Below are 10861 nucleotides of genomic sequence, written 5' to 3' on the forward strand. Positions count from 1 at the left end.
TTCCTATCCCAAGGGGCAGCTGCTTAGAGAACAGGAGGAGAAGCTTAGTACATTTCAGAGAGGAATGCAAAGGAAAAAAAAGCTGTTGTATTTTCCCTGAAGACAGACATAAAGGTAAACCCAAGAAAGATCTCTCTTTACCTGGTGAAAAATCCCCACCGACTTTCCAGATCTGCTTGGACTACAGAGGAGCTAGGAAATCTCTATGAAAAGAAGGGAAGTAAACAAACGTGTCCAAGAAAATGCAATGCCCTTAAAAAACAGTTGACATGAGAACTACTTACACCTTTGAATCTCACTATCAGAATTCTTTCTCCCACCTGCAACCCCCAGCTCTTGGTCTATTCTTTCTCTCTTCCCCTCACGTGCAGGTCTGTTCCTTTCCCCTTGCCCACACCTGACGTCTCCCAGCTGGAGGCAGTCACATCCTTCCCAGTCCTTGTACGTTCTTCAATCAGTCCCCTCAGCTCTTATGTTTTGGAGCCCCCTTTCAAGCACAAATTTCGTTACTCAGGACAGTGTGTGCCAGTGGGTCAAGAAAAAACTGGTGCTAATTGAACCAGAGCACCAAGAGCCTGGCACAACCATGACAGTGCAAACCGTCCTTTTTCTCTGCACTTCTCTCAGGCCAATTGCAATTTTCATTGTTGTTGTTGTACCCCAGCTTAGAGTCCATGTGTGAAGAAACCATCTGAGTGACAGCGCACCCTGTTTTCTACCCCGGGCACCTGTCCTCTGCAGGAGATCTGGATCACTGTCCCTCCTCTGGCACGCCTCTCCTTGGCAGAGGAGCAGCAGCTTCTCATTCTCTTTTCCAAAAAGGTGGAGGTGAGCTGAGCTCCATGTGGCTCTGTCACCACCCAGACCTGTCAGGTCACCACCACCCCCAGCCTGGCCAAATCAGCCAGCGGCAGGTAAAGTCATCTGCAACACAATCCCAGCAGTTTCCAACTCAGAAATCATTTTCCTCCTCCCTCAGCTGCAGCTACATATCACTAAGCACACCAGAGACTATCCCCTTCTGCTTCACACCTGGATATTCACACACATATTTCTTGCTCTATGCTCCTGTCACCTCCCTTCCCCTGCCAAAATTTGTTTTGTGTTTTAGTTTTTTGAGTTTTTTGGTAAAACAATGAGATTCACTTAACTGCATGGATAACCCCCAAAGAACAGCTGAGTATGAATGTGCCTGCCAGCCTGGTGTAAATTTCAGTGTGGTGTTGCACATCCCTTCCATTGTTCTTGGCAAGTGAGGGTGATGCCATTGCCACATCGTCCACGCTGGTCACAGGTGGTGATACGAAAAAGAACAATCAGCCTCTTCAAAATGCCTTTGAAATTATTGTGGGGATCCTGGAAGGGGCTTTGTTTTCTCCTTCTTGCCTTAATGCTGTACAAATGAGCAATGAGTGTTATTGAATCTCTGTTCTTTCCTCAGGCAGTAATACTCTTTCCCTTTTTCTTTCTACTGTCCCAGTTTAGGATTTTTCATGATCCAAGACAACCTATTCAAGTGACAAAGCAGATTGCTTTGCAGCATGGCCTCCAGCCAAAACTGTGACCTTTTTAACAGTGAGGTGAAATGGCAATATTTTGATTATCGTGATAGTTTTGTTTTGGAGCAAGGAAAATAATTTTTCATTCTTTAACAACCAAGGAGCTTTTTACCTTACCAGAGCTTACCTGGTTTGGAGAAGCAATTTTGCAAATTGTCCAAAACCAATGACAAGCTATTTTATGCTTCTCTCTGACATTTATTAAATGTTTTGTCAAGTTCTCACAATCCTGTTAATATTTCCATTTAAATATTACTGTTGGATTTTAAAATAACACTGCTGAAGTGTAAGAAGGTCTTCGGCACCTTATGCCATATTTTTAGATGCAAGAAGCCTGCTTTCTTATTATTTTTAAAGTCTGAAAATTCATTAAAAAGGGAAAATCCCAGTGAAAAATGAAAACTCCAAACAGTCTTTGTGGTGGAGGCTGCTCTGCAAAGGGCTTCATGCTGGCAAAGGCTTTCCTGTTCTGAAATAGCAATAGGAAGAGGTGGAAGCATCAGCTTCTTGTTTGGTTCTCAGCTCCAGCTCCAAGCATAAGCAGCCTGAATCATGTTGCCCTCTCCTTTGCTAACTTTTGTGAATTTAACCTTTACTTTTTACCTTTTTTTTTTTTTTTTAATAGAGGGTCCACCCATTCTGCAGTCAGTTCCTGCAAAATAACTGAGGGATCATCAGTGAAAGGAAGTTTTCCAACAGTAAGAGAGGAATTTTGAGGCAAGAAGAGAAACTGCATGTAGGCTGGAGCTCTGCCTTTTGATTGCTAATGCAAATATTAATTTACAATCACCCTTTGAAAAGATTTAATCTAATTTTGAGATCCACAGAAGAACAGGGTCACATGATACAAATGCAAAAAATGCTAACTTCCAAGCTGTAAAGTCAGACTCTTCATTTTTATACTAAAAAATAAAATAAATCTTTGTTTAGTCTTCAGCACCCACCAAAGGATTCTGTATATATCTTGCAATAACTTTATTGGAATAAAGTTATTTTATGGAATATGGAATGGAAAATTTAGAGCAGTTAGGGCAGCAAAAGTTTCTTACAGCCTAGGGCTTTCCTTCTCTTGCCTCCCCCTCCAGAGAGATTTGGAAGTGAGGAAGAAAGGTTTGTGAGTGTAGGAATGTGCATACTACCCATTTTACCCACTTCTTAGGACATTTGCACTATTTACTAATGAAAGTGTAGACAAATGCACCAAGTCCTGACTCTCTAGGAAGGCACAGCCCACCTAGCACAACCTCATGCAAAATAGAAGAGCTTTTTTCCTGCAGGTATGGACATCTGTCTCATCTTCTATTCTGGTCAAATAACCATGGGTTCCTGCATTATTTATAGTGACCTGCCCAGTGGAAAAGGTGTTTCTGAGGAGGGTGTTGCCAAGCTTCACAAGTCAACAGCGTAATCTGCTGGTGCATGTTTTCTCCAAAGGACCTTCCCTCTCTTTATGGTCCTCTGCCACTGAGGGGCTCAGGAAAAGGTGTTTACAGGCAGAGGTGCTGCAGCTCTCCACCTCCTCTGGCAGCGTTAGGCAGTTGTAAAAGTCATCATGTAATGTCTCACTTCTCCAAGGCAGGAGATGTCACACAGCATGATGAAGATGCTGTCTGGTGCATGCTCTTCCAGCAGGTCAGGAAGAACATCTGTCACCAATATTTCTGCTTCAGCTCCTTCTGCACCTGGTTGCTCTTTCTGCAAGTTCCTGTGTTATTTTTCTTCCATATACTCAGACACCCCGCAGTGAGGTTGTTATCTTATACAGATTGCCATGGACAAAGTGTTTGTCCAACAGATGCAAGACAAAGCAGAGAAATTAGCACCAAGTAACAGCACTTTTTCCAGAACAGAAAACATATGCTTTTGTGGCCCCCAAGATATTCTACGTATTGTGAATCTTGAAGTTTTCTCTTTTACAAGGGTACAGCAGGAAAGGCTCAACTTCTGGCCCATTAGAAAGAGCCATGGCAGCATGTTTCAGGGTGGTAGGATAGCATGAATACACATTTGTTCCAAATGCTGTCACATAAATCTTAGTACTGAGGACAGGAAGGAACTGCACTGCAAATAAATTGAAAACAGGGAATCTGTAAGAAGACATCAGAGTCAGGATGAGATAACAGACTGGGCTTGTGATGCCTACTGCACAGAGGACTCATCTTTCTCTTTCACCTCCTTCTATTTCTGTATAACATAAGGTTTGAAAGACCACAGTTTTCCTTGGAAAGGAGGAATTATTAAGATGTTAGAGGAAGAAAGTGTTGTCTTTTGTTTACTCAATCCCTGCTTGTGTAACTCACAAAAGAAACCTGCACATAGAGCAGTTAATGCTTTATCATTCATGTCCCTTATCATGCCCTGAGGGCACGTATTGTGCATGACTCATAATTAGTTTGTATAATAATAAAAGGAAAACAAGCAGCCCCATATCTCTGTCACTAACAATGAGCTGACACATACTTAATCAAAATAGAGGATGCTGAATTAATTCAAAGAGGTTGACTTGCACGAGGGACAATTGGAAAATTCTTCCAGAGCAAAGTCACTCAGGCAGAGTTCAGCCAAACGCATGATGAAATCCGTCACATTCATTCCAGAATTAATAATTTCCCAGAAATTATTCAGTTGCTTTAATGCATTTCCAGACTTTGCCACAAAGCACAGGATGAATGAAAGAGTGATGCATCTAAATACTAAGAAGCTCAGCGAGAAGGAAAAATCAGCAGGGAAGTTTGCTCACCCTTCTGACACTAAGCCAGGAGCACCTTCCTGTACCCTGGCAAAGCCTACTCCAGTGGAAAAGTTTAGGGAAAAAAAGACACCCAGTAAACCAGTTGCTGAGGGGAAAAAAAAAAAAAGAAAAAAAAAGAGAAAAAAGATGAATAGCATCATTTATCAAAAAATCTCATTTTTACAGCTGGCCCTTTGTAAAAGCATTACAGGCAGAGGTTTCTGGAGCAGGAAAACAAAGTAATTGCTGGCCTTATGGCTGCTCTGCACGTGCTCAGGATGGGACTGGCTGTTCTGTTCAGCTTAGGTATTCCAGAAATACTACATCATCCACTGAAGTAATTCAGGACATTTTGGTCAGACTCTTAGCAGCACTGTGAGGTATAGAAACAGGATGAACAGGTCCAGACACCTTGTCAAAGGATCACCTAGCTAAGCAAAAGCCTGCTCTATTTACCTGCATGAGACAAAAGCAGAGGAAAGATTTTCCATTTACAGAGCAGAAAGAGAAAAAAAATGGTTTGCTGGATACCTAGGTTCATCCATGATGGCTTCTTTTCTCCACTTGAGCAAATATATACCTTTCTCTAAGGCTATGAAGGAATCTTGCGCAGACATCTAAGTTCAGCATTAAATATGGCAAAGACAAACCCTCACTTTATATTCTATGCTATGTCCTCTTTCCAGGCTTTTACCCTTTACTTGCTTGCCCAGAAAATAGTAATTTTTTACACAGCATCAGATCAACACAGGTTCCTAAAAAAATACATGAAAAAAAGGATAAATAAGTCTGATTGAAGTACCTTTGCTTTATCACATTAATAATACACAGGTTCTCCCTTGAAGGTAATGGGAAAAAAGGGGTGGTGGTTTTATAGCTTAGCAAGAGTCACTCACATGTCTCCTGAATTAGGTTAGTAATAAAGTTGTTATGAAATACATTTGGAACAAGTCATACTGCACGTGCCTGACAGCCTTTTTGGAAGCTTAATGCTTGCACTCCTCAATTCTGCTTCCTTTCAGACAGTCTGGTTTTTCCTGCCGATTTGCTCATCGGAGTTCTGCTTGCGTTAACAGCACCACAACGAAAAACATGCCTGGACTGAGTCAGAAATGATCCATAAGATATTCTTAAGCACTGACTAGCCAAGTCTTTAGGAAAAAAATATTCAATGTCAGATGATTAGTGATATTATTTTCATTACTCTGAGCAATTAATTACTCATGCTATATTTGCAGAAGTAAAAAAAATAATGCATGTCATGACTTAAATTTGTCTCTCTTGGAGTAGGTAAAGGCACAAATTAGTGGAAGAATAATGCAGTGTCATGGACACTGTTGCCTTTATTTCAGAGACCAGCACATTTTTGAGGGATTAAATGTGATGAATAAACAGCCTTTCCCAGCCCTGCTTGAAAAGCTATGGCAACTACAGTGTTAATTCACATTATTTGTCTTCTTCAGCCTACCAGGGAGCTTCCTGGGGAAGATGGAAGAAGGCTTGTGGCAACATTAAGACTGACAGTGAGTCCAGCTTCAAGACAATTAATTTATCACCAAAAGGACATCTTGACTTCCGGTGAGTAGTTTGGCAATGAATGCCCAGAGGAGGCTAAAATTTCCTGTGCACACAAATCATCTCATCTTGTGGCCATCTGCTGACAAAACCAGGTAAGCCACCATGTGTCTGGCCACCATTCAGAATAAGTCAGGGTGTCCTCCTGGGGGTTATGACTCTTCACCGTAGAAGTTTAGGTATTTCCAAAAGTAACCCTTAATTTACTCAAATGATAACATGAAACATTATTTAAAAGAAAACTACAGTTTTTAAGCGAAATTAAAATGAAAGTCTTAACCCAAATCTGTTTATGAAGTAGCTACTAAAAAGAGTACGAGCAAATTCAAGGAAGTTTTGCTGTGTGACTGCTCCCCCCATCTGCACCACAAGTGTTGTGACAGCCAGAGTCTTCACAGTCATTTGTCACACAAGGACCACAATTCAATTTTCATATTCAGCAGAGGAATAAAAGCAGCAGCCACTGTTTCCCAGCAGCCCCAGCTGTTTTGTTTGCAACTTACCCCACGTGCTGTGCCCTCACTGCCTGGCTTCCCTCGGTGCCTGCAGTGACACTTGGGTTTGGCTGTGGGCTGATGGCACTGGGATGTTCTCCCCCCTGGAGTGATTGGTGACCCCTAGCAGCCTTGCTTGCAGCAGGGTCATGAGGCTGGTGCTGCACGGCCGAGCAGCTCGGCTCACACGTCTGCCTGCTGGTGGTCCAGGTGTCACCCTTGTGCCATCTTTGCCTGAGATGACCATGAATGACCTGGTCTCTGCCTAAGGCAGAGTCCTCTCTCCCTCTAGAAACATCTCTGTCATCCTCTGTGCTGCCGTTTGGGATCTCCTGGTGCTGTGAGCCAGCTGCCAATGCCCATCAGGGTATCCATAGGCAGAGATGGTACAGAAATGTCCACTTCATCTGCCACTCTGACCGTGGCTCTTAACAGCCTGTACCCAGGGCAGCACCAAAACCAGGCATGGTGCTGTGAAATGCCCCAAACATGCCAGAAGAGGATGCTTAAGCCATGTGCAGTCACCAGCAAAAAGCAGCACATGGTCCAAGCATCACCAGTGAAAACTCCCCTTTGTTTCCTGTGCTCGCACAGCCCAGCCTGCTTTGGCACCCTGTCCAACATTCCCAGGCCCTGAGCCTATGTCCCAGGACTTTGCTACCAAGTCAGTGTAAAGCAGAGAAAACAGTGTTTTCAGCCCAAGCCCAGTGCCAAAATCAGTTATCAGAGTGCTCTTGTAGCAGTGAATGTCATCATTCACACAGCAGCTAGTGAAGTTCATCCTCTCAGTGCAAATATTTATATGAAGGACCTATGGCAAATGTCTCCCTCCTTGACATTTCCCTGTATTTACATACTTAAATAAAACTCTTCAATGACTCCCCAGAATGAACCATACCAAACACACGGTTGGACTCAGAGTTAATGTCACTTGTAATCCTTCTCCTCTGAAGCAAATCCTCAACATCCATTAAAACCACTTAAACCATCCATTAAGACCAGTCTTCAAAGCCTGCCCTCAAACACCCTGTCCCCCCTAACTAATCATTCCTCCTGTGGTCCTCCCTCCTCCTGACCATCAGGAATCACTTGTAAGACATGCTTCAAACCCTGGCATACAATTACAGCAGTTTCCTACTGATCCCATCACTCCTGTGCACACCCCAGCACCACCACCTGGGCTGCATTTCAGGCAGATGATCTTTCCTTTCTTCTACAGTAATCTCTGATTAGAGTAATTTCACAAAGTCCTTGGACAGGAAAGAAGATGAGGAAGAATATGAAGCAGGGTCATGTAACAGGGTATAAAGTGGGATAAGCAGGTTGCAAGGCTGTGGAAAGCAGTGCCTCTTTAAAACTTAGCTGCACACTAGCCTGTAATGAAATTCAAGTGGCTGGTAACAAAACTGTGGATCTTTACCACCTCCAGTATTTCCCATACAATTAAAAAACAAACAAACAAACAAAAAAATCAACCCCAAAACCGTACATAGAGAAAGAACTTGAGATGAGAAGACAGTGACATGAGAAGAAAAACCCTTGGGATCATAGGCAAAAAGTAATGTAGACGTGTTCCCTGGGTGGGGCTCTGGTGGCCAGCCTGTGATCACACACACATCCACCTGCACAGGACATCCTCTGTGACTGTAAAAAGGCCACAGCTCTGAGAAATAAGGACACAGCAGCATGGTTATGGTAAAAGCTTGGAAGAAACCAGAGGATGATAAAATGTTGCCGGAAGCAACGCAACAACAGACTGGTGGCTCTTAATCTAAAAGGAGTACTTCCCACAGGTCTTCCCAATGACATAGACTGGTTTCTGCACTTGGCCACCAGACAGTGAGATTTAGCACTCAAAAAAGAAGAAGGAAATTGGTTGTTTTATTGTGTATTGCTACACAGCACAAAAGCAAGCTTGAATCAAGAGGTATAAAATGTATAAATCACATCTACATGGCAAGAATTAATTTGTGACCTGTCCTTGACTCTTTCAAGTCAAAAGCTACTCTTGATCAAAGTGAACCACACACATTTGGAATCTCCTCTTTCCATATGGGCCACTCAAGAAAAGGTACAGTGGGAAACATCAGAAAAGAGAAAAAATTGAAACAGGTCCAGATATTTATTTTAAACGGTGATTATATATACATATATTTTTATATCTTTTTTTTTTATGAAAAAAGGCAAATTATTGAAACCTTAACATTTTTTGCATCTGAGTAGCAGTTTCAAATCAATTTTGGCAGCAAAACTGTCTTATTTCCAGGAGCAAAACAGCAAGTCAAAAGAGAACTAAGGTTTGGGCACAAACCAGGGAGAGAAGGGTCTCCCTTTAAGCTTCACCTCAATGAGAGACTTGTTGTTGAAGAATCAAGCAGTCTTTTGAGGTATTCCCATGAATTGTGGAAGAAAGACAGGGAAGGGGCAGGCTTGAGATCCTGCAAGTATAAGGTGTTTTTGTGGTACTGTTGGCAGCCCTTAGCAAGGGCTGGAGGTGAAGACATAATATCTGAGAGCAGTTATCTCTTTTCTCTCTACCTGCATCTCTTTTATTTTAATTCTCAACAAAGCATGTGGAAAGGTTACAGCTTTCTTCCCCGAGTAGAAAAGGAACATGTCCTGAAATCTCAGTTTTGCAGGACAGGAAAACTCCTCTCTGCCCAGCATAAAGGAAAAAAAAGACATCACCTACAGGACCTGCACAGCCACACTCAGAAAATATGACCTTACCTAGAGCTTACTAATGCTACCATAAAAAGAATTTTTCAGCCCCTGCAGAATTTGTGTACCTTTCCTGGCTTTATGACTTTGGCAGTTTCTTTTATACTCCAAGCAATAAGTCTTGTCTGCTGAATTTCTTTTCTTGCATGGCTACTTTTATACAACTGAAATATTTTCCTGTGATCATTCCTTGTCATAGATATGTGCCAGACTTCAAAGAAATAGTCAGACTACATTTGCAATTTTTCCTTCCATATCCCCTGTCCTCCATATCCCCTGAAAATACCAATTGTTATTTTCCAGTCTCAATCTTTTTTCCTATTCTTTATAGAAAGTTTCTATAATACTATTTTAATTCCTCATACATAAAATGGAAAACTCACAATAAAACCTTCATCTTTCCCTTCCCAAGAGAAATAGTCTAAAACAAGAATATAATTTTTTATACAGTGTCCTGGATTAAAGATATTTTGAACTGAGAAATTTGGTTGGTAGCATTTGATTCCTGCAGCTGTTTTCATAGCTGCAAAGGAAAGAAGACAGTTTCTACACACAGCATGGAGACTCTGAGGGTAGAGTCTGAAAAAAAATCACATGAAATGTCTCTGCTGCAAGACACAACCCATACCAAGATCACAGTGGCACCCAGGACCTGACCCATTCTCACTGACATTAAATCAAAGCCAGCAATGTCCACATGGATCCATTGGGCTGCAAGGAGACCTTCCCAGCATCACCCCACTGCCTGGGGTCTGATCAAAGCACTCACAGAATCCTGGGCATCATATCCCAGCACCCTCACCCTATGGAGCCATGTAGAATTGGCCAGAGGGAAAAAGCATTTTCTCTGCAGCCTGTGCCCAATGATGGGCTGTCCAAACCTGTCACCTGGGCAAGGCAGCAATTGCAAGGAACAATTTCCCTTCCCATGCAAAACCCCAGGGATGGGGCTCATTATTTGTCCAACAGGATGGAGAAGCCCTGTAGATGCAAAGCAGGTACTGAGAGCTCCCACCTCCACATCTCACAAAAGGCAGGAGACAGGAGTCTTCCTCATGGCCTTGCTCACAAGAAAGTCTGGCTTGCTACTGGTGGCCAAAAGTTGGGGCATGAAAACTCCCAAGGCTGCCATCACCCTCTTCTTCACAGTCCAGGGAGGAAGAGAGGGAACTTCACACATACATGGTGAGATTGGCTCAGCTCTCCAGAGGGATACTTCTGTGTCCTTGTCCCACTTAGATCCTACTTCAATGCCAGAATTGCCCTTTCTCTGTCCTTTTCAGCTGATCATGACTGTCACTTGGGTCTCATGGAAGACCAACTTGCCAGGACACGTAGGGTGAGCTGGTGGTTCAGAAGATGCAAAATGAAAAGGCTTCAAACAAACGGCTCTTGGGTTTGCAGCTAATTCCTCTTTCCCCATCCTGACTGGTACTACCAACAAGCACATTAGAGGATAGTGTAGAGTATTTCCTCAGCACTTTGCAAAAAAGATGTTAAGAATAAGGTATATTCAAGAATAGAAAAGCTACTTTGTGACTCCCAGACACCCACACATACTAGCACTTTTTCTGCACCAGTTCATGAGCTGTAGTTCAAAGACAAGTAGTGACAACTAATGCAAAAATACCCAGTCCCCCTGTTTGCCACAATTCATATGTGCACAATAAATACATAGCCCCCATATCAAATGCAAAGCATATTATCAGCTTCTCTGCTCTACCAAAACAAAATTACTCCAGACCACATCCCAAATAAATGACATACAACTTGAGCTCAGT

Source organism: Cinclus cinclus, chromosome 3 (assembly GCF_963662255.1).
Source record: "Cinclus cinclus chromosome 3, bCinCin1.1, whole genome shotgun sequence".
NCBI lineage: Eukaryota > Metazoa > Chordata > Aves > Passeriformes > Cinclidae > Cinclus > Cinclus cinclus.